Below are 23,854 nucleotides of genomic sequence, written 5' to 3' on the forward strand. Positions count from 1 at the left end.
TGTAGTTTTCTGGTGTGCCGAATACCACATCCAATTTAATTTTCCCTGAGCATCTTGCTTCCCTGCTAGGGATGATTCCCCTGAAGGATGTATTGCTCTGCTCAATTCGACTCCTGTCCATTTGCATTTTGTTGAGCGTGTCCTCATAGATGAGGTTCAGTCCGCTGCCACCATCCATTAGCACTTTAGTGAGCTGAAAGCCGTCCACGATTGGGTTTAGGACCAGAGCAGCTAGTGCCCGGACTGAGCGGGATCTTGGTTCGTCATCAGCGTTGAATGTAATCGCCGTGTTGTTCCAAGGATTTATTGCTGCTACTTGGCAGACTTCGGCGAGGTCGCGGAGCGCCCATTTGCGCCGATTATTCGACGAGAAAGTCTCAAAGACAACAAGTATTTCGGGATCGTCGTCCTCTAAATAGTACTTTTCTGGGGTAGTGTTGGTGAGGATACCCTCGCCGCTCTTGGCCACTTGCCGGAGTTTCCAACATGCCCGTAGGCTGTGCGTTGGTTTGGTGTTCGGCGTCATGTGTATTTTAGATGGCCCATCGAGCCATTCCTCAAAGACAGTTCTATGTCCCGTAAGGGGCTTAATATTCTTGTCTATAGGGTGGCGATCAGGTGACCTGTGAGGGGCCGTCTTTTTTGCTCGTCCAGGAGATGGCTTAAAGGCCTGTGGTTCCCAATGAGCGGTTTGAGTTTTCCAGGTGCTTTCCATTGCATAGTACTTCTGTACTATGTGTGCCAAATCTGCAAAGTGCAGTACACGACAGCGGTTGAGGGCATTAAGGATTCCCTCATCCATACAGTTGTTGCAAAATACTGAAATTGCGTCGTCGTCGCAGCAGTCTTTTATCTTGTTTTTAACAAGGAGGAATCTGGCCCAAAAGTGATGGATTGTCTCTCGAGGCTGCTGCCGCAAATACATTAGGTCACATATGTCTGGAGGGCCAGAATTGCTTGGCGAATATTGCTTGTGGTGGGTGGGCGGGCTTGAATTCGCGCCCTGACCCACTGTGGAATCCGGAGTTTGAAGAATTTTCGGGGTTACCAGACCGGGCTCCGGAGTGTCCGGTGAATTATCAGGTTTTACGTCCAATTTTGTGTTCGGAGGACAAGGGATGTCCCCCCGAAGAAGGGTGTCTGGCTCTGTAGACTCAGAAATCCGAACATAATTTGTCCTCAATGTGGGAGAAGAGTCATTCCCAGCTTGTTCCTCCACAACCGCTACCTGATGGGTGATCGATGGAGATTCGATTTATCTCTGATCGGGTTTAAGCCCGATTCGATCGTAGTCAGTGGAGGCCCCCAGGGCAGCGATGCGATCTAGCAGCTCGTTCAAAGCCGATAGGTCTGCTAGATCCATCTTGTTGGAGTATTCGGGTCCGACACGGAGATGGCTTTCGGTGACTTGGGGGTTGCCTTTGGCTTAATGGCCAAACGGGCACCCAAGGAGAAGCTGCCGAGCCGGAGGGTTTGCCCTGAAACTAGGACTCCTCCGGAAGTGATACTGTCCTTGATGACAAGGCGAGCCATCGATCACTGCTGTCAACGTCACAGAGGAACTCTCAATGAAAGCACCAATGTCGGTGTCAAAACCGGTAGATCTCGGGCAGGGGGTCCCAAACTGGAGGGCTGGTTGAACAGTAGCCGGTGGAGGGCTGGTTGAACAGTAGCCGGTGGAGGGCTGGATGAACAGTAGCCGGTGGAGGCGTGGTTGAACAAGACCCCGTGGAGAGGGCTGGTTGAACAGTAGCCGGTGGAGGAGCGCACAGTGGAGGCTGGATGAACAGGAGCCCATGGATGAACAATCGCAGGTGGAGGCTGGAGGAGGTCGACGGTGGATGAACAGTAGCCCGTGGAGGCTGGAGGAGGTCGATGGTGGAGATGAACAGTACCCCTCCCGATGAACAGGATCCCGTTTCGACCGTGGCTGGTCGAACACAAGGCCGTTTCCTCCGTTCTGCGGTACGCCAGGCCTCGTTTCCATCGGCTGTTCCGTCCAAGCCGGTTGGCTCCCGATGAACAGCACGCGTTCCGTTGCCTCCTGATGAACACGACGCATTCCGTTGCCTCCCCATGAACACGACGACGACGCAGTTTCTCCGTTCTGACCCAGCCATGTACACGAGCCCTGGCGGTACGTATGCGCGAGTAGGCGTTCGAGACCCCACCCGTATGTACGTACGTGGCCGTATTTACTTTCTTGCACCCTGGCCGCTATACGTACGTGTACATGCTAAGTGTGCGTCTCTACTACGACACGTGCCCTTCCTTACACGGCCACGGTTAATCGCTGCAGCCTACAGACAGACCGATCGTATGTACGTACACGTTCGCGACCAGAATGACAACGCTGCGTACGCTTCAACCGAGTGGGTCCCGACTGTCAGGCACTTCCTTGCATGCGAAGATGTAGCTGGTGGGTCCTAGCAGTCAGGGGGGAAACATTTTTTCGTGAAATATGGTGGCCCGTCTGGTGGGTCCCTGCTGTCAGGTGGAGGAATCATTATTTTCCGCGTAATAAGGAGGCACTTCCTTGCTGCGCCGTGGACCCAGCTGTCAGCCTCTCCACGTATAGTACTCTTCCGTTGGAAGTCGTTCCTTGACCACGTTGACCACGCCGCGGCGAGAGCACCAGGGCGGTGGATGCTACCTCTTGAGCATGCGTTGGTTTTCCCTTGATGACGAAAGGGTGATGCAGCAAAGTAGCGTAAGTATTTCCCTCAGTTTTTGAGAACCAAGGTATCAATACAGTAGGAGACTACACGCAAATCCCTAGTACCTGCACAAACAATTAAGAACCTTGCAACCAACGCGATAAAGGGGTTGTCAATCCCTTCACGGCCACTTGCAAAAGTGATATCTGATAAAGATAATAAGATAAATATTTTTGGTATTTTTGTTGTATAGATTGAAAAGTAAAGATTGCAAAAATAAACGGCGACAGAAATAGCACGTTGACGGGAGATTAATATGATGGAAAATAGACCCGGGGGCCATAGGTTTCACTAGTGGCTTCTCTCAAGATAGCATATTCTATGGTGGGTGAACAAATTACTGTCGAGCAATTGATAAAAAAGCGCATAGTTATGAGAATATCTAGGCATGATCATGTATATAGGCATCACGCCCGTGACAAGTAGACCGAAACGATTCTGCATCTACTACTATTACTCCACACATCGACCGCTATCCAGCATGCATCTAGAGTATTAAGTTCATAAGAACAGAGTAACACATTAGGCAAGATGACATGATGTAGAGAGATAAACTCAAGCAATATGATATAAACCCCATATTTTTATCCTCGATGGCAACAATACAATACGTGCCTTGCTGCCCCTGCTGTCACTGGGAAAGGACACCGCAAGATTGAACTCAAAGCTAAGCACTTCTCCCATTGCAAGAAAGATCAATGTAGTAGGCCAAACTAAACGGATAATTCGAAGAGACTTACAAAGATATCAAATCATGCATATAAGAATTCAGAGAAGAATCAAATATTGTTCATAGATAATCTTGATCATAAACCCACAATTCATCGGGTCTCGACAAACACACCGCAAAAAGTATTACATCAAATAGATCTCCAAAAGAATCGAGGACAACTTTGTATTGAGATCCAAAGAGAGAGAAGAAGCCATCTAGCTAATAACTATGGACCCGAAGGTCTATGGTAAACTACTCACACATCATCGGAGAGGCCATGCTGTTGATGTAGAGGCCCTCCGTGATCGATTCCCCCTCCGGTGGAGCGCCGGAAAAGGTCCCAAGATGGGATCTCATGGGTACAGAAGGTTGGGGCGGTGGAAAAAGTGTTTCGTGGCTCTCCTAGATGTTTTCAGGGTATAAGAGTATATATAGGCGAAGGAAGTAGGTCGGTGGAGCTACAAGGGGCCCACGAGGGTGGGGGCGCGCCTCCCTGCCTCGTGGCCGCCTCGTTGCTTCCTTGACGTCCACTCCAAGTCTCCTGGATTGCGTTTGTTCCAAAAACAATCCTCGTGAAGGTTTCATTCCGTTTCGATTCTGTTTGATATTCCTTTTCTATGAAACACTGAAATAGGCAAAAAAACAACAATTTGCACTGGGCCTTCGGTTAATAGGTTAGTCCCAAAAATAATATAAAAAGGTATATTAAAGCCCATTAAACATCCAAAACAGATAATATAATAGCATGGAACAATCAAAAATTATAGATACATTGGAGACGTATCAGTGGACGAGGGCGAGGCCTAGGAAGGGGACGACGCGGGGCCGGGGAGGACGCGGCAGTGGAAGCCCACGCAGAGAGGAGTACGAGGGTTCATTGGTTCGGCTTCGGTGTGAGCCTGCCTTCGCCGCAGGGCTTGGCCAGCGGTGGGAGTAGTAGGGGGCGGTGAGGCCTCCGCGGCATCACAGCCGGCCATGGGAAGCAGGAGCACAAGTCACGACCGGCGCTGGTTTGGGTGGCTGGAGCAAGAAGACCAGAGGTTGAAGAAGCACTACGGTCGTTGGATGGACATCGTATGGTCACTGGAGCTAGAATCATTCATATTGACTAAGTTGACAAAGCCCTCCGTCCCCATCAACTTAGTAGGCCCACAAGTCGGCCTCCCACTATGTTGGGTCCCAGCTAGCAGGGGGAGTATTCATTTTTTTGTGCATAATAAGGAGGCACTTCCTTGCGTGCGAAGATATAGCTGGTGGGTCCGACCTGTCAGCGGGGGGAACGTTTTTTTCACGAAATACAAAGGCCCTTCCGGTGGTTCCCAGATGTCAGGTGGAGGAATCATTATTTTGCGCGTAATAAGGAGGCATTTCCTTGTGTGCGGCCGTGGACCCAGCTGTCAGCCTCTCCACGTACAGTCCACGTCCGATGGATGTCGTTCATTGACCACGTTGACCACGCCCCGCCCAGAGCACCAGGGCGGTGGACGACGGCGAGGCCTATAGGAAGGGGACGACGCGGAGCCAGGGAAGACGCGGCAGTGGATGCCCACGCGAAGAGGAGTACGAGGGTTCACTGGTTCGGCTGTGGTGTGAGGCTGCCGTCACCGCAGAATAACAGGGGGGTGTGGGTGAGTAGAGGGATGGGCTGGCCAGCGGTGGGAGTAGTAGGGGGCGGTGAGGCCTCTGCGGCAGCACAGCCGACCACGAGAGGTAGAAGCAGGCGGCACGACCTGTGCTGCTTTGGGCGGCTAGAGCAAGAAGACCAGAGGTTGAATAAGCACGACAGCCGTTGGATGGACATCGTACGGTCACTGCAGCTAGAATCATTTACATTGACTAAGTTGACAAAGCCCTTGGTACGCGTCAACTTAGTAGCCCACAGGTCAGCCTCCGAAACGGTGCGCCCCAGATGTCAGGGGAGGAATCATTTTTTGGGCGGCTGAAGCTAGAATATCCGAGATTGAAGAATAAGCACGACATCCGTTGGATGGACATCCAACGGCCACTGCTGCTAGAACCGTGTGTTGACTATAAGTTGACAAAGCCTTGCATACCCGTCAACTTACTTTTTTGGGGGGACACGTAAACTTAGTAGGCCCACAAGTGTGTGGTAGAGAACTTATAGCCCATTTACGATTTGTAAGAATGTACAACCCATTTTTGAATTCTAATGGAATTTACTACTGCCCATTTACAGTTTGTTAAAAGGACAGCCCATTTTCTAGCTAGGACAACGATTAATAATTTCAACCAACCGTTCAAAACAGAATTCAATAAAATTTCCCACATTTTGATGGGATCCGAAATATTTTTATCCCGAAATTTCTAGTCAGATTAAATACAATTTCACTATAAATTTGTATTACGTAAAAATCCAATGAAACATTGCGCGCGCAACAATTAAATAAATTAAAATTTTAAAAATCCAAAAATAATATTTTATAAACTAATTACGTGTTTGGTGCATTTTTTATAGTTACTGCCCAATTTTTATAATTACATCCCATTTAATATTTCTTAAAGCCCATTTTCCTGTTAAGCCTAATGCATCCTCCTAGGAAAGATTTGCAGCCCAGCGGGGCGGAGAATAACAAGTTTACCTTGCCTGGGTATTCCTCAAAAAAACTATAGCTGGGCTAGCCATTTTCAGCTTGAAAAAAATTAATATCTGGCCTGGGCTAGACGGGCCACAGCCCGCCCAATTAATACCCTGCTCTCCTCTGAACAACAACGAAAACATCGCTCAATAAAAACTCTGCAGTGCTCACACCTCAAAAACACAAATACTGCTCGAGCTGCTTGGTCCCAGCTGTCGATCGCTCCTTGTGCAATTCTCTCGTTTATTGACTACATAGGTTGACAATGGTGTTCGACCGTGTTGTCAGGAAACCAGGAGGAAGCAAAAAAAATATAGTTGTACATAATAAGGAGGCACTTGCGTACGTACGGCTATGACCCTAGTGGGTCCCTACTGTCATCCAGTCAAAATAAAGTCATCTCCAGAATCCTCATGTTCGTTGACCATGTTGACAATCCTCGGCGCCAGGGCGAGCGCAACAACTCGAAGGACGATGGAGAGGGCCTCGCGGGCCCTACGGATGGTCTGATACAACGCCCGCTGCTCATTCAGGAAGCCAGGATCACCGGATACCTATGACCACCTTCGAGAGACTGAGGCGGCATGAAACAGTAAGGCCGCGCTTTGGAGCTCTGGTTTATTTCACACATGTATTAAGATACAAGTTTAATTTACTCGTCATTGGAAACAACGCGTAAAATACAGGCGTAATGAAACCGACGGGTTACGCGTGTAATTTGAGAGACCGGTGTATATTTTACTAGTCGAAATCGTCCAACCAACCGCTTCGCCCGAGACCATCGGCTTTTATTTACAAGCGTCAGTTTTACAGGCGGTTTTGCTTGGAAAACGACGATCCAATCACGGCCTAAGATGATGAGTTGGTCGGAAGATCATATGGTTTCACCTCTAACCTACCCGAGTTGTCGTATAGGCTATGAATGAAACATAAGACAATGAACTTCTTAAGCACAGAAACAACAGAAGAGGATGATCTTCATAACATGCAAATCACAGGCATTAGCTCAACATGCAAAACAATATGAAGCATTATTCTCAGGAGGCACGGTGAACAGCTCATGATGCCGCATGCCACAGCATTCCAAGCTCCACTTTGTAATCAAACTCACAAGGCATGGCATTACATAAACAACATTCAGAACAAACTCTTAAAATGCCTTACATAAGTCAACATTCATGTGACTATGCATCTCAGCAGAGTAAATATTTCTGAACTGAAGACAGGAATAGATAAAAACGATCGACGTTGCTCGCAGCAAAGTGCGTCCCACTCAAAGATATCAAATGCATGTCTTCTAGCTAACATCAATGAGCAAAATTTGACAAGGTTTTCCAATTCCAATCTTTTAAACTAATGTCTTCTTGCTAACATCAATGATTAAACTTCTACAAGCTTTTCCCATTCAAAATATGCAATGCCTATGATTGTGGAACAGGCAGGGTTTGTCATCAGTTTGTCAACTGATAGTCCGGTGGCTCAAGGTGACAACGAATGATTAGAGAACCATTCGATGTATTGTGAATGATGAAGTATTATGGAGGACACAAACCATCTGAACATTTTGTGCAGTTCCACTAAAATCAAGCTGAGCATCCCTGTGGATTTCATATTTATATGCTGCAAGAAAACAAAGACACATAAGCACACACATGAATATTGGCCCCAGTGTCCACCCACCAATCGGTGGACTAACAAACTGAAAGTATGGTAAATTGATTACCATACCCAGATGCCCCATCATTGTTGCTTAGAATAACATTGACAGACTTGGAGTCCTCTCATGGCTTCTTATACTTGTTTGGGCACTTTTTGCCCAGTGCACTCCACGTGTTGTAGAGTTGCCTATGCTCTCTGCAGACTAGTCATGTCACCAGCGTCTACTAATACTCTGTAAAGCTTCTCGATCATTCCTTGTGTAATGTAGCGCAAATAGTGACTGCTTCTTTCTGCAAAGTGGTAAGACCAACTGGACCCACTAATGCAGCAGTTTGCCTTAGACACATTGGCTCCTTTTGTGCAGTTCAACTAAAATCAAAGTCGGAATAAAACCGAGCTTTAATTTTGATATCCCTGTAAGCAACAATAGGTATAAGGGAAACAATTACTGAGAAATAACGGTTGATGACTTGTACTCCCAGAAGAAAAACATCTACTGATCTACCTTATCTTAATGGGAAACAAAGCAGGAGAGTAGCAATTCTCAATCAGTGTGATTCATTCATATTAACTGAGACATTATCTTAACAATGCCTTGTTTCAACATGTATAAAGAACGACAAAGCAGAAAAGTACCATTCCTAAAACAATGCGACTGATTCATTTTAACAGAGACATTATCTTAACAATACCTTGGTTAAACATGTAGAAAGAATTACAAAGCAGGATAGTACCATTTGTAAAACACTGTAACTAATATATAATAACAGAGACATTATCTGAACAATACATTTCTTAAACATGTACTCCGGCCGATCCCTAACAGAAATGGTACTCCCGCCGATCCCTAACAAGTGTTGCAGTTTTGAACTAAGATTCAGTAGTTAATTCTGAGGAAACTCGGTACTGACCTTTCAAGACCAAGATTTGAAACAACTCGTGAGGAAGATCTAAAAGAGATCTCAACACATATATGGAAATTGGGTCTCATTTTGTGCAGTTCCACCAAAATTAAGCGAAGCAAAATGTCGCAATAGCAACAAGTTGAATAGATATCCCTGTTTTAACAGAGGCAAAAAAGGAATCAATTACTGGCCAATAAAGGAGGATGAAACATGCGGCCACAAAAATGGTAATCCCTCCAATCCCTAACAAGTGTTGCAGTTTTGAACTAAGATTCAGTAGTTAATTCTCAGAGTGGCATTGCTTAATTTTACCAGCGGCATTTGATTAACCAAAAGAATAAACAGTTCGAGGGGAGAGTGGGCGCAACAACAACATGTGCTTCCATCTACTTATAAAGGGGGTGATGCAGAGTTTTGTTGTAACAAAGAAACAAGCATCATGTCTGGGTTGGAACAATTTTTGCCCACTTAATGGTAAAAGACAGCAGTTCAATAGCTTCAATTCAACATTTATCAAAAACAGTACCAATACAAGTAGCACAACATCTCAAAGCACACTGCAGCATCATGTGGATGAAAGTCGGTACTGACCTTTCTTGACCAAGATTTGAAACAACTTGCGAGGAGGACTTGAAAGAAATCCCAAGACATATATGAAAATACATGATCTCCTTTTGTGCAGTTCCACCAAAATTAAGCAAAGTCGCCGGTGTGACATTCAAGTTGAACTGCACAAAACACTCTTAAAACATAAGTGTTTCGCGTAGCGAAGCAAAATGTCGTAATAGCAACAAGTTGAATAGATATCCCTGTTTTAACAGAGGCAAAAAAGGAATCAATTACTGGCCAATAAAGGAGGATGAAACATGCGGCCACAAAAATGGTAATCCCGCCAATCCCTAACAAGTGTTGCAGTTTTGAACTAAGATTCAGTAGTTAATTCTGAGAGTGGCATTGCTTAATTTTACCAGCGGCATTAGATTAACAAAAAGCATAAACAGTTCCAAGGGAGAGTGGGCGCAACAACGACATGTGCTTCCATCTATTTATAAAGGGGGTGATGCAGAGTTTGTTGTAACAAAGCAACAAGCATCATGTCTGGGTTGGTCCCATTTTTGTTCACTACTTAATGGGAAAAAGACAGCAATACAATAGCTTCAATTCAACATTTATTTAAAATAGTACCAATACAAGTAGCACAACATCTCAAAGCACACTGCACAATCATGTGGATGAAGGCCTGTACTGACCTTTCATGAGACAACCAACATAAAATACGAATCTACCAACACGAATAGGAAATCCAATCTTGTTTTGTGCAGTTGCACTGAAATCAAGCAAAGTTGCCGGTGTGACATTTAAGTTTGCTATAGCAACAAGTTGAATAGATATCCATGTTTTAACAGAGGAAAAAAGGAAACAATTACTGGCCAATAAAGGAGGATGAAACATGCGGCCACAAAAATAAGCATCTACCTTATCTTGATGGAAAACAAAGTATATGACAATAGCATTTCAAAAACGGTTGCATTGATTCGTATTAACACAGAAATTCTCTTAAAACAGTTCAGTAGTTGATTCTAAGAGTGGCCTTGCTTAATTTTATCAGCGGCATTAGATTAAGAAAAAGCATAAACAGTTCCAGGGGAGAGTGGGCGCAACAACACCATGTGCGTCCATCTACTTATAAAGGGGGTGATGCAGAGTTTGTTGTAACAAAGCAACAAGCATCATGTCTGGGTTGGTACCATTTTTGTTCACTACTTAATGGGAAAAGAGAGCAATACAATAGCTTCAATTCAACATTTCTTTAAAACAGTACCAATACAAGTAGCACAACATCTCAAAACACACTGCACGATCATGTGGATGAAGGCAAGTACCAACCTGTCATGACGCACACAAGATCACCTACGAATCTGCCAACACAAATAGGAAATCCAATCTCGTTTTGTGCAGTTGCACTGAAATCAAGCAAAGTCGCCGGTGTGACATTTAAGTTTGCTATAGCAACAAGTTGAGTAGATATCCCCGTTTTAACAGAGGCAAAAATGGAAACAATTACTGGCCAATAAAGGAGGATGAAACAAACGACGACAAAAAGAAGCATCTAACTTATCTTGATGGTAAAAAAAGTAGGACAGTAGCATTTCTAAAACGGTTGCATTGATTCATATTAACAGGGACATTCTCTTAAAACAACATTCGTTAAGAATGTAATTTACTTTTAACAGTGGCATTGCTTCAATTTTCCAGCAGCATTCTTAGATTAACAACAGCAAAATAGTTGTATGGGACATGGGACATGCCAGCACCATGTGCGTCCACATGTATAAATGGGTGATGCAGAGTATGTAGCCAAGCAGCATATCTGCGTTGGTCCCATATTTATTCTCTTTGAACCTTTTTCCTATGTGAGGGCAGCAAATCTAGTCCTGCACAAACTACCTGACCCCCAGTTTCTTTCCCTTTTCAACAAAGAGATCGGTTCCTTGCAGATGTGTGTACTGGGTTACCCCCTTTTTCCCTTTTCGACCAACAAAGCGGCTGGATAGCCAGTCTATACTACTTTCCCTCCCTCCTTTCCTCATTTAACCATGTCCTAGATTCATGCTCCACCCCACCGCACCCTTCTTTCCTCTTTGAACCAAGACCTGGATTCGACTACAGAATCAAAAAGATTTGCATGCAGCTAGAGCAATGACGGTTTCAAAGAAACTTATACCTTAGGGTCGTCGGGATGTGGCAAGGCGTGCGGCAGGAGGCCGGATCTGCCCACACTACGTACGGCAGCAAGGAAGAAGGGGTCGGTGGACCTCCCGCACAGGCGCTGGGTGAAAGAGAACAGCGCAGCCGGCAGTGGATTGCCTCCCTCGCCGAAGGCGATAGAGTGAACGCTGCACCTCCTCCCCTTCCCGGTGCGACGGGATCCAGACACCTCCTTCACCATCTGTGAGGGGGAGAGAGAGACAGAGGCCAACGCAGTCTTGTTTAGATCTGGTGAAGAGGGTGAGAGACTGTGAATATAGAAAACCCTAGCACAGGAATGCTGAGCCTCCAGCGTGTATATATATATGGGTTCCATATATATGTAGTGCGGCGAGAGTGTGGAGAGTGCAAACCCTAGCGAACAAGCGCTGAGGCTCCAGCTTATATAGTGTACTACATATATACTATATTAAGGACTGAGCTCCGCTGCCTTAACTGCACCTGCCTTTGGCTGTATGACAAGTGGGCCAGCCACATTTTGGGCCCACCTGTCATACACCCAAAGGTAGGTGCACTAAGTCAATGAAGTTGCGTCCATATAGTACTCGTGTATACTACTAATATATAGTGGAGTGGTTTTCTTATTCTCTCCATAACAATCATTTTAAATTGTGTAAGTACGAAACGAAACTCTTTATTTAACGTACCAGTGAAGACAACTACTACTTCCGATGAACTAACGATCCACGCGTCCTGGCCGCACTTCCTGTGCTTCACGTGCGGTACACTAACCTCCCTTAAGTGAACAACCACATATGCGTCAAATTATCGGAAACGTGTGAGAGTGTGTACAAATAAAGAATTTTAATTTCGATTATCGGAAAGGTTTGAGAGTATGTACAGTTTGCCCTCTCTCAGTAATTATGGTTTGTTGTGTTCGGCCTAAACTTGGTCAAACTTTACAAAGTTTGACTTCAGTCAAATCTAATATGCGGAGTAAATAAAAATGGAGGGCTACTACGTCCATCCAGGTTTTTAGTCCACACCATTTTTTTAATCAAAGTTAATAGCTGGACAAATAAAATTACAGGGGAGCTGAAGACGAAGTTGTGAGAAGGCTTAGAAATCAATACAAAACTTATGCTCTTAGTACCAACGTCGATCCTTCTTCGAGGAAACATTTGGTTCATAGCCAATTGTGTGATAAAATTGCACCAACGTGAAAGACGACTGCGTCTCCAACGCAACCAAGCAAAGAGCACTGATGGAAGACAGCTTGTTTTTCGTCGAAAATCGATCAGCTTCACCAGCCGACGCAACCATGAGGCGCAACCATGAGCATCGATAGGTCATCGTGGTGATGCATCATCCATTTGGCATCAAGTTTTGGTGAGGCACCTATGAAGTTCGACAAATCCTCACTGTGGTCTGTTTCTTCTCATTAATCAAGCTCGAGGAAGGAAGAACCACGTGGCAGAGGACAGTGAGGCGGAACAACAATGGCCATCCAATTTTGTGCAGTTCCACTAAAATTGAGGAAGACATGCCCGGGTATGGAGATACGCATCGCTGTTTGCAAAAATATAAAAAAGGGATATAGTGTTGTTACTTTGTTTTGGCAGTGGTACAAGATTAACAACGACATCTGAATTGTCAATAAGAATTAATGAAAAGTACACCAACAAACAGAAGCATCATGATTATCTTGATGGGAACTAAACCAGGATGCCCGAGAAAAAAAGAATTTCTTCATTTAACCAGTGATAGTATTAGATTAGCAGCAGCAATAGGAGCATATGGACAATGACCACACAACCACCATGTACTTTTTGTTGAAACAACATGTATACCTCCACCGAGGCATAAATCAGGACAACTTTTCGAGTGGCATTTCCTCTATAATAGTAGGTGATGTTGGACCAGCCGACGAACCCTAGCTACTATACATGGGGAGCTAGGGAGTAGTCGCATAGAAGAAAACCCGCATGCAGCGACCTGGGGAGCTGGACCAGTACAAGAAGTTATACCTCAGGTGGGCAAGATGTCGCTTAGGCGGGCGGGGTCTGCCCACACGACAGCAGCAAACAAGGGCGTGGAGGACCTTCGTCCGCGCCAGCGCCGGCTCCGAGAGGACGGTGTGCATCGGCTTCCTCCATCGCCGATGGCGACAACATCAACGCTGCACCTCCTCACCTCCCGCAACGGACGGGATTCGGCCGGATCTGTGACCACCGGTGAGGAGAGAGATACAGTGGACACTGTCATCTTGTTTTGATATGGAGAGGGTGAGAGAGCGAGACGCGAGAAACCCTATCAAACAAGAGGCTATATATACAATGGAGTAAAAAAATCTCTCCATAGCAGTGGTTTTAAATAGAATACGCGTGTTCTAGAAAAAAGAAGCGAAAACTGACCAAGAAAGAAAACTCGATCAAAAACATGCCCCCGCTTCCAGGTCGTGAGAGTCGTCGCGCACACACACATAGACATAGACATGCATATCCGTGTTTACGTAAAATTCCATCTCCATCTCCAATCATATTTGTCCAACTAGCACATTATTTACGTTGTTAATTATATACACAGCAATATTAACGTACAACATCTCTTGTTTGCGGGCGTCTGGACCGCTGCCACGCCCTCTCCTGACCAACGCGAACCCTCTTCATCACCCGCGCGTGCTTCCCGCCCAAAACGGTCAGTGCCGCATTCATGCCCGGCCAGAGCGGACGCGACCTCTCACCGGTGCCGGCATTGAAGCGGCGCGCCGGCCGAGAGAGCGTCGCCCGCGCCGCTTCCCGGTGCACGCAACTGCTCCGCGTTCAAAGGTCGCAATAGCCGGCCACAACATGCATGTAAAAAGTTCTTGGGAGTCCGTGCTATAGCTAGCTATCCTCCCCCAACTCGTCAATATCTTCCAGTAGTGCTAGTACTCCATGGTGCGATCCATCGACAAGCAGGCGGGAAAAGCTATCGTATACTCCGTTTGCGGTGAGTGGCATGCCGAGCGACCGTGTGGAGCCATGGAGGAGGGTGAGACACGAACGCGACAGACGTGATTTAAACGTTGGTTTTGCTCGATGGCGCGATCCAACGAAATGAAACGAAACGTTGGTTTCTCTCCGTTTCCATATTTTCTCCGGAAAAACGGAAACTTTCCACTCCATTTTCATTCCTACTCCAAGGTTGCCTCGTTACAACATTCCATCAAATACAAAGGAAAACTACACGCATGCTGATGCATCTCAATGATTCACAGATCATAACCAATTTTTACTTCACAACTAAAGACAAAAGTTGTGAGAGCGTGTACAAAAGAAAAACTACTGATGGGGTCACTATGACTTAAACCCTAAACCCTAAACATGATTTAATTTCCTGGCTAGGTAGAACCTGTCGAAGGAAAGATAGTTAGCACCCTTGGATCATACGATACTTTTGTGCAGTTCCACTAAAATCGAGCTGAGCATCCCTGATGGCAAAGATATTGAAGAAGTGTGATTAGAATAATAGTAATGGCACTAGTTCATGAGACATAAACTCATCACAAATAGAAGCCGGTAGAAGTAGAGAAAGATCAACATGGAGATGGAGCTACGTGGGGAGCTGCGGCAGTGGAGCAAGCCGGCTCCAAAAGGAAGATATACTACTACCTGGGACGTCGGGCTGTAGCTAGAAGGGCGGTTGGGACGCGGCATCAGCCCATACCGCGGGGACCCCCGACTGGGACGCACCGACTGTGGGTTTTCTCCCTCGCCGATGTCGACCGCGTCTACGCAGAACATTGTTCCCTTCCCCCAGCGGCGGGATCAGGCCGGATATGTGACCAGCGGTGTGGCCACCGTCGTTCTATGCTTGTGAAGAGAGCAACCCAAGCAAGCAGGCTTGTAGCTTAGGCTCCTGCTAGTGTATATATAGTGGTTTTCTTTTTCTCTCCATATCAACCATTTTATATTGCGTACGTGTCATTGAAGAGTGAAATGATGGTTGCTTCTTCCGACTAACTTACTGTGTGATTTGACTGCTCCTTAGTGGCCCCTACACGTACTCCCCCTACGTGTATGACCGTTCCTGAGTCTCACTTGTACTTATCTCTATTTTCTTGCATGACACGTAGACAGGATGCGCATAGAGGAATTTTGTTACTGCACGTTGTTACGTAGTACTGTACTACTAGTACCTACTCCCTCCTTCCGGTTCACTACTGGTACTCCCTCCGTCCTGGCTTATTGGTCCCCTTTGTACTCAATTCATGGGCTCGTTTTCCTCAAGAAATTGTCTTTACCAACGTATTAATATCGGGAATGCATGCGTGAACAACGAATGATTAAACCTTGCATGCAACGTTTTGACAAAGCATTGACTTATGAACATGTGAATGTGAGGGACTACAACCTCGTGCATGCATGCAACAGTCACACGTACACATGGACGCAAAAACGCGCGCGACGCCCTAATGCATGCATGTCCGAGCACACGACGGAACACACACGGTCACGCTCAAGTGCTCAACCTACACGTGCATGCACACACATACTCAGCCAGGGTGAGCTAGTGACCGTATAAACACCGGAAAATGTATATATTGAGCGCAATGAGCGTATTATGAAGTCCACTGACCGTATTTTTACAAATATACAGTGACAGACAGTGTATTTATCTCGTTTGAAATTAAGCCATATTAACCGGAAAGGAGGCAGTATGGACTAGCATTACTTTGTTGTGTCCCGTCAACTTGCCGAACGAGGAGAAGCTTGCAGGACGGGAGAAGCTTGCGCGCGGTGGCTCGCAGGACAAGGAGAAACTTTTGACTAATGCAAGCTCTCCCTCGCTCAGGCGGTGGACGTGCAACAGTTAATTCGGTGTCAGATTGCCAGAAGCATACACTATACTAGTACTATTATTGTTCGACTTCCCGAAGAGGCGAACAGCCAAGCGCAAAGTTTACTAGTACTAGTACTACTACTATAGAGGTATGTACTATACTACTAGGAACCGGATGGAGGAGCGTCTGCACTCTTATTATATTTTAAAAATGTGATAAAGCAATCTTCAACACATTTGGTTCTCTTCGAGGGTTCTCGCATGTGATAATGGAAGTTGATTGCATGGAACACTCGCCACAATTCTCGCTTAATTCTTGCTCATATCCTGTTACAAATAGGAGCGCTCGGTAATATTTCCTCTTTTTTTGTTATTCAGCATGTAAACAGGTTAGCAAACCTTGCGGCGCATCTTTGTGCGAACCGTGCTTGCTGCACTTTGAATGTGGCCGAGAGCTGGCTTGATGAAACACCTCGCTTCCTTCTTCTTTTTTGCGGGGTACCTCGCTTCCTAGTGACCAGTCTCTTGGCTGACCGTCCTAAGAATGCTTATATATGAATAAAGCTCTCTCATTTACCCGCAAAAAAGATTAAGCCATATTCAGCGGAAAGGAGGGAGTATGGACTAGCACTACTTTTTGGTGTGTCCCGTCAACTCGCAGAACGAGGAGAAGCTTGCAGGACAAGGTGAAGCTTGCTTACACCTTTTGACTAATGCAACCTACCCTCGCCCAGGCGGTGGACATGCATCAGTTCATTCGGTGTCAGATTGCCAGAGGCATACACTATAGTACCCAACATGCGGAGTACCATCATTGTTCGACTTCACGAAGAGGTGAATAGCCAGGCGCAAGGTTTAGTAGTACGACTACTAGAACCGCATGGTGGAGCGTCCGTACTCTTATTTCATTTTAATCTCTGATAAAGTACACATTTATTCGGGAGAAGGGCAGAAAACGGCAGCCCAATAGTATAGTATTAAAAAACATCGAACATGTAATGATGATATCGATCAACCATGCTCGAATATATCTTGGCCTCCGTGCGAGCCCGTCTGTGTGTTCTCGCTCCTCGTCTCTCTCAAGGAACGGCGGGTTGGCCATTTTGCCGTCAATTGAGATCGGTTTGCTCACACTCCGGTCCCACATGTCAGTGATATGCCAAGAGGAGGTGCGTTGACCGACTGGCCATACGCGTACTTGGTTTTGCACCTTCATACTACTCCTCCCTCCGTCACAGTTTACAGGGCGCGCTTCATTCTGATGCATTTCTCTCAATGCATTTCCACCACCAGAGAGACTTTAGACGCGTTTGGTTTAATGCTCAATTAATTAGGGCGTGGTAACCGCAATCAAGTCCACAATTTTCTCTCGATGTACTACGGAGTGGAGTAAGTGCATGCATGTGTGTACCCTGGGTGGAAGCACTGCATGCATGTGTGTACGCATTATTTCCTCTAGTAATAGACGCCGTGCTATAACTACCAATGCTATTTTTCAGGCCGATCGCTAGTCGCCTTGGTCCCAGAGATTTTTTTTGAAGCGCGCTCTATAAACAGTGACGGATGGAGTAGTATGAGCGGATTCAAAGAAGAGCGTATTGATGGTTGCTTCTTCCGAGCAACTTACAGTGGGAAAGGTGGGGCTTATGATTTGACTGCTCATTACTCACTATTAATGCGGCGCAACGACCGGGCTGAGTCTCCCATGCGGTTGTGCACTACTCCCTCGGTTCTTAAATATACTCCGGAGTATTTGTCTTTCTAGAGATTTCAACGAGTGACTACATACGAAGCAAAATGAGTGAATCTACACTCTAAAATATGCCCATTTGAAATTTGTAAAAAGACAAATATTTAGGAACGGAGGAGTATAATTTTGTGCATGGCACATGGACCCGGATGCTGAAGAGGCTTCTGGCAATGCTATCAAGCTTCCAGCATTTGTTTACATAATTGACGTACTATACAAATAATTTTCCAGCGACATGAAATTGTACAATGCTCTGAGCTTTCAGCTTTTGTTTCGTGTGTCTTGCCATCGATGCTCTTTCGGAAACAATAAAAAACTAACTTCCTTGCTAATGCATCTCAATGATTAGCAGATCAGAGCTAATATTTACATCACAACTGAAGACAAAGTTGTGAGAAGGTGTTAAATTAAAATTGATCCATGCTTTCATTGGCAGCAACGTCCCCCCAGCTCTGTCTAAATCAACAAGGCATGTTGGGAAAAAAGTAGCTGTCTGGAGCATGCAACATTCCGATCATTTTGTGCAGTTCCACTAAAATAGAGCTGAGCGTCCCTGTTCCAAAGATATTAAGTGTGATTACGATAATAGAGGACTGCTGATGAAACAATAAACACACAAATAGAAGCCGGTCACCTTTGCAGTCTCTCTTAAGACTAACTAGTTGGAGAAGATTAAGCAAATAGTTGGAGAAGATTAGGCTCGGAGTTGGATGAGGAGGATAGAGCAAAACCAATCTCCCTTTGTGCAGTCGCACTGAAATGTAGAGACGTTGCCCGTGTGACATTTTAGTACAACTGCACAAAACACTCTTAAGAAAAAAGTGATTTGTGCAGTTCACCAAAAGGTCGCAATAGCAACGAGGTGAAATGGATAGCCCTGTTTGCAAAAAAGAGGTAGAAAGGAAACAATTACTGGCCAATAACAGTTGATGACACATACGACGACAAAAAAGAAGCATATTCCTTGTCCTAAGGGAAGATAACAACACGGTTGTGTTTGTCTAAAACGGTGTGAGGACGAGATTGCAATATGGAAAGTACGCCGGACGAGCTACGTTTTGGGCAAAGAACTATGGAAGATCCACATGCAAGATTTTCCACATGCAGCGACGTGGGAAGACGGGCAGTGGAGCAAGGCCGGAGGGGATACCTGGGGGTCGTCGGGATGTAACTAGGTGAGCGGCGGCGGGCGGGGTCTGCCCATACTGCGGCAGCGAGCAGGTGGCGTAGGCCCTACCGCGCCGGAGCTTGGTCAGAGAGAACGGCGGGTACCGCAGATCGGGACGTGCTGCCTCGGCGCCGTCGAACGGAGAAACGATGCACATCCTCCCTTTCCGCCGGCGGACGGGATGCGGCCGGATCAGTGACCAACGGTGGGAGAGAGAGAGGCCACCGCCGCCTTGTGTGAGATACTCTGAAGAGAGACAAACCCAGGCAGGCAGGCTCCATTGTATATAGTGGAGCGGACTACCTTTTTCTCCATAAAAATCGTTTTATATTCTGTGTACGTGCCATTGAGCGATATAACTTTATTTAAAAATAACGCGCCAACGCATCAAGTCGAACTTTGTTTCGTGCACACGTGGTACACGACCTCCGTAGGTAAACAACCGCTACACGCGTTCAAATTAGCACGTGGGCTGCCATTTCGTACAGAAATGAGCTCCACCGTGTACCCGCGCGGGTGTGGCTGGGCACGAAGCGTGAGTACGTGCACCTATTCTCTTCGTGTACGTACACCACCTACGTGGGGTTGTGTGAGAGAGATACAAACATAGAGAGATATAGTGTGTGGGTTCGTGAGTGTTTTTTGGGGGGGGGGTCAATCAAAAAATGTAACATATGCAATGTGTGTGAAATAGAGTCCTGGATATATCATATATATAGAGGGGGCGATCCACGAGAAGAGAGTGGAGGTATCATCGGCTTGAGGTATCCATAGAATCGAAGAGAGGGATGATGTGTGTGTGTGTGCGCGCGCGATCGATAAAGAGTGCCATCGAATTTGTGTGTGCCCACGTCAAAGATATAGAGTGGCTGGCCTACTGGAACGTGAGAGGGGACAGGTGTAGTTTGTCTCTGTGGCATGGATACCTACCTACAGCGCTCGACTATCGGTGTGTGGTGGGGGGGGGGAGACCTAATTAACTATAGAGGTACAATGGCTGGTATATGTGTGGAGGAGGAGAGAGGCCTACCTTATGTATTAAGGGAGATCGATCGGCATCCATGCCTATGTGTAGGAGAGGAATAAGGTTGGGAGAGAGACGGAGCTAGAGTGTTGGAGGGGGTGGTAGTGGAGTTGCTTCTAACAAATGGTGGGAGAGGCTTGCTAGACAAACGGAGGGCACGCCTGCAATATCAATAAGAGAGGGGATGGCTGCCTGTCTGTGCACGTGCGTGCGAGAGACGGGTCAGGAGGCATGCACGAATGATGAGGGGGACGATATGGCTGTGGTAAGCATAACTACATAGGAAGACCAATCGTCCTTTGTTAGAGAAAGGATAGATATAACTTGTGAGGTACGTCGATCGATGGGTGGGGAAATAGTTAAACTCGACCTAGGTATATGTAGGGAGATCAATCGGTATACATGCATGTATGTGTTAGAAGCAAATAAGGCCTGGGGAGAAGGATAGAGAGAGAGGGATGCATCTAGGAGGTGGTGCGAGAGGCATACTATATCGAGGGGGAAGGAGTGTGCGAGTACGAGATCGATGAAAAGAGTGGTGGGAGTGAGGCATGGACGGTGAGAAGAGAAGAGGGGAAGCTTGTGTTTGTGGTAGGCACATCTGGCTAGAGAGGCATATCGATCGATGTGTGCCGTAAAGAAGGAGCTGGGGGGCCTACACATACCGTGGGTGAACGACCTAAAGTGAAAAGACGAATTTGCGCGATGGAGCTAGAGAATGCTGAGGGAGGGTGAGAGGGATGCGGGCGTGTGCATGCACGAGAGAAAGTTAGCGCTAGCTACAAAGATAAGAGGATTGTGTGGGTGTAAAAGACGAATAGAGATCATAATTCATTATAAAAAGCGAATTCGGATATTTGAAGAATTTATCATAGTGTTTTAAACCGACGCATGCGTGAATATATATAACGGTGATACACATGGTGTGGTTATGAACATGTTATACTACATATAATATATTTTATCTCTACTCTTATAAAAACAGAGTTGTTGATGATGGTGTGCCTGCCATCCTGCAATGTAGGCGTCCGATTTATATCTGACGGATAGGAAGGAAACTATGGCAATTTTGAAAAAATACCCACACCCCTCCATATTTGCAATAAGGCCTCCCTTGATCATGTTGATGTTCCGTGGAACGCATGGGCATCTTGCTAGTACTACATATAATATATAGAACATTGATTATAATTTGGGCTAATGTGTGGCTTTTGCAGCTCAGGGCTAAATACTTGTCATAATGTAGGGGGCGGGGCACTATACTTTGTGTGATAAACACGGTGTACGTATGGAACATGGTTTAGATTATGAATATCTAGTTAGTACATCAAATGTACTATTATTTGGAATCAACATCAAGTGTATTCAAAAAATTTAATTCGAGTTCATATAGTACACATAGTTCATATCTATATCTATAGTAATCATGTGGTGTGTTGTTAAGGTAATACACGAATGATGGTTGAAGTTGGCAACAATCATGATTGTAGATTCTTATTGAAATAGAGAAACGAATTCAAATTCAGTTCGAATTGCAGCAGTAGTATAGACATTTGGAATGCACTAAAATGCTGGCATGAGTAGGTTACATGCATTATACAGCCAGCGGAAGATTTAATTGGACATAACATGGATCCATACTCCCTCCTTCTCTATATAGGGCCTAACGCGTTTTTAAGACCGCCTTTGACTATTGACAAGATTAATAGTACATGACTTGCACAATGTGAAAATTATATCATTGAAAGCTCCTTTCACACACGAATTTAACGGTGTACTTTGTGTAAGTTGTATGTCATATATTACTGCTCTAATATTTGGTTGGTCAAATTTAGCCTCGAAAAACGCATTAGGCCCTATATAGATGGAAGGAGGGAGTAGCTTTGAATAGCATTTGTATAGTAGAACGGGACAAGACTCTCTTTGTGTGGTGTGAACAGTTTTTACTTTTTCGGTTTTTTTCGTTGAGGGAAGTGCGAATTGATTTGGTACGTACAAGTACAATTTTACACGTTAGGCTTGTCGCTAAAATTCAACCCGCGCCTTCTTATATCCCGAAAATTCAGATATCCTGCTCCCAAAACTGGCGCCTTCACAACCCGCGCCTTGCTATCCCGAAATTACAACGCGCGCGAAAACTCCCTCCAGCTGCCAAATCCCGACATGTGAAATCCCCCTTCTAACCCTGAGCCGAAAGGGCCGCTAGTTCAAATCGGTGGGGGTACTTTTGTAACACACCCTACATTTTGGACAAGTGCGTCCCTAAGTCATGGTTCCCCCCTCCCATCGCCTCCTTTTCGCCATTCGAAATCTGGCCGCCATAACCTCTCCGCTCCAGCCGCGAAACCCCACCCTCCTCCGTCCGCCACCTCACCGCTGCCCAGCCAGAGCCTCTTCCCCGATGACGTCGTCCACCGCAACAGCTCGACGTCCCTCATCCACCTCCCCTGATGAGGATCCGTCGTCCATCCCGTCGTCCCGCCGGTTCAGCCGCCCCGTCCTCCACCTCCAAGGAGCTGCTCCGACTATCACCTCGTCTAGCGTGGCTGCTCCATCCCCATAGCGCCGCCTTAACCTGCTCCACCAGAACCGCAGCATCCTCACCGACTACTCGGACGAAGCCGAGGCCTACTCGGCTTCGCCACCAAAGAGGTTGTACACTCATCGCATCGCACCTTCTCCTCAACTCGACCTCTCGGCACCGACGGTGCTCCATCCCGCACCCCCATGGAGCGGCTACCTCGAAGCCGGCGTCGCGGGTGACATCTCCACGGCGGTTCTCCCCCAGTGCGAGGCCCCTTGGGCGGCGGCGTCCATACCAGCCGGATCTACTGTTGCTGCTCCGGCTCTCGCTCGGTCGCTCGCGCTCCTGCTGCTGCTCCGGCTCTCGCTCGCTCGCTCACCTAGCTGCTGTTGCTGCTCCGGCTCTCGCTCGCTCGCTCGCGCTGCTGCTGCTGCTCTCCCCCTTGCTCATGCTGTTGCTCTGCTTCGATTTAGCTACACTTCAGTCGGACTGAATCGACTTTTGGGTTCAGATCGATTTTTCAGGGGGTGGGGGGTCTCGCCCGGAGTTAAGGCAAGAAACGGCACCGCCAGCACGGGGAGGGGGCACTCGCCGGAGGGAGTACCCCACTATCTATCTTAGGGTTGGGTGGTGGCGGTGCTTGCTTGGCGGTGGGGGCGCGGTGGTGGGGCGTAGCTTGGGATCGCCGGAGAAAAAGCTTGGGCGCGGGGGGGGGGGGGGCAGAGGCATGGCCGGGGCGCGGCGGACCGGCGGTGGGGAGTTGTTTCGGGCGGCGGCGAGGCGGCGGCGGACCGGTGGTGGGGCAGTTGTTTCGGTGGGTGGCGAAGGCGGCGCGGGGTTCGGCCGGTGGTGTGCTTGGCGCTCAGGGGGGTGCAGGTTGAAGATGAAACTGCATGCCCTCCCTAAAACTATCCCAGTGAAGTGCCTCTCTGCTACCATTGAGTTTAGTTTCGACAGTAACATTCAGATTCCACAGTAAATTTTAGTTTCGACAGTTAAGTTCAGAGTCAACATTTTTTACCTCATCTGTTGTAGTCAGGTGGTTTTTGGTGATGTAAATTTTACATCTATCACTTTTTGGTAATGCATTTTACATCTACTGGAGATGCTATTAGAATCCCACTTGAGATTAACGATGTTTGTCTTGTGCTGCTTCAGCCTTGACGTCTTACGGCTCACCGGAGCTGCTCCAACGGCGGAATGATCCATCACAACAGAGAAGTGCCCTGGATGCCGTCTACAGATTCCTCAGATGTTCCTCCACA

This window comes from Triticum aestivum, chromosome 5D (genome assembly GCF_018294505.1).
Source record: "Triticum aestivum cultivar Chinese Spring chromosome 5D, IWGSC CS RefSeq v2.1, whole genome shotgun sequence".
NCBI lineage: Eukaryota > Viridiplantae > Streptophyta > Magnoliopsida > Poales > Poaceae > Triticum > Triticum aestivum.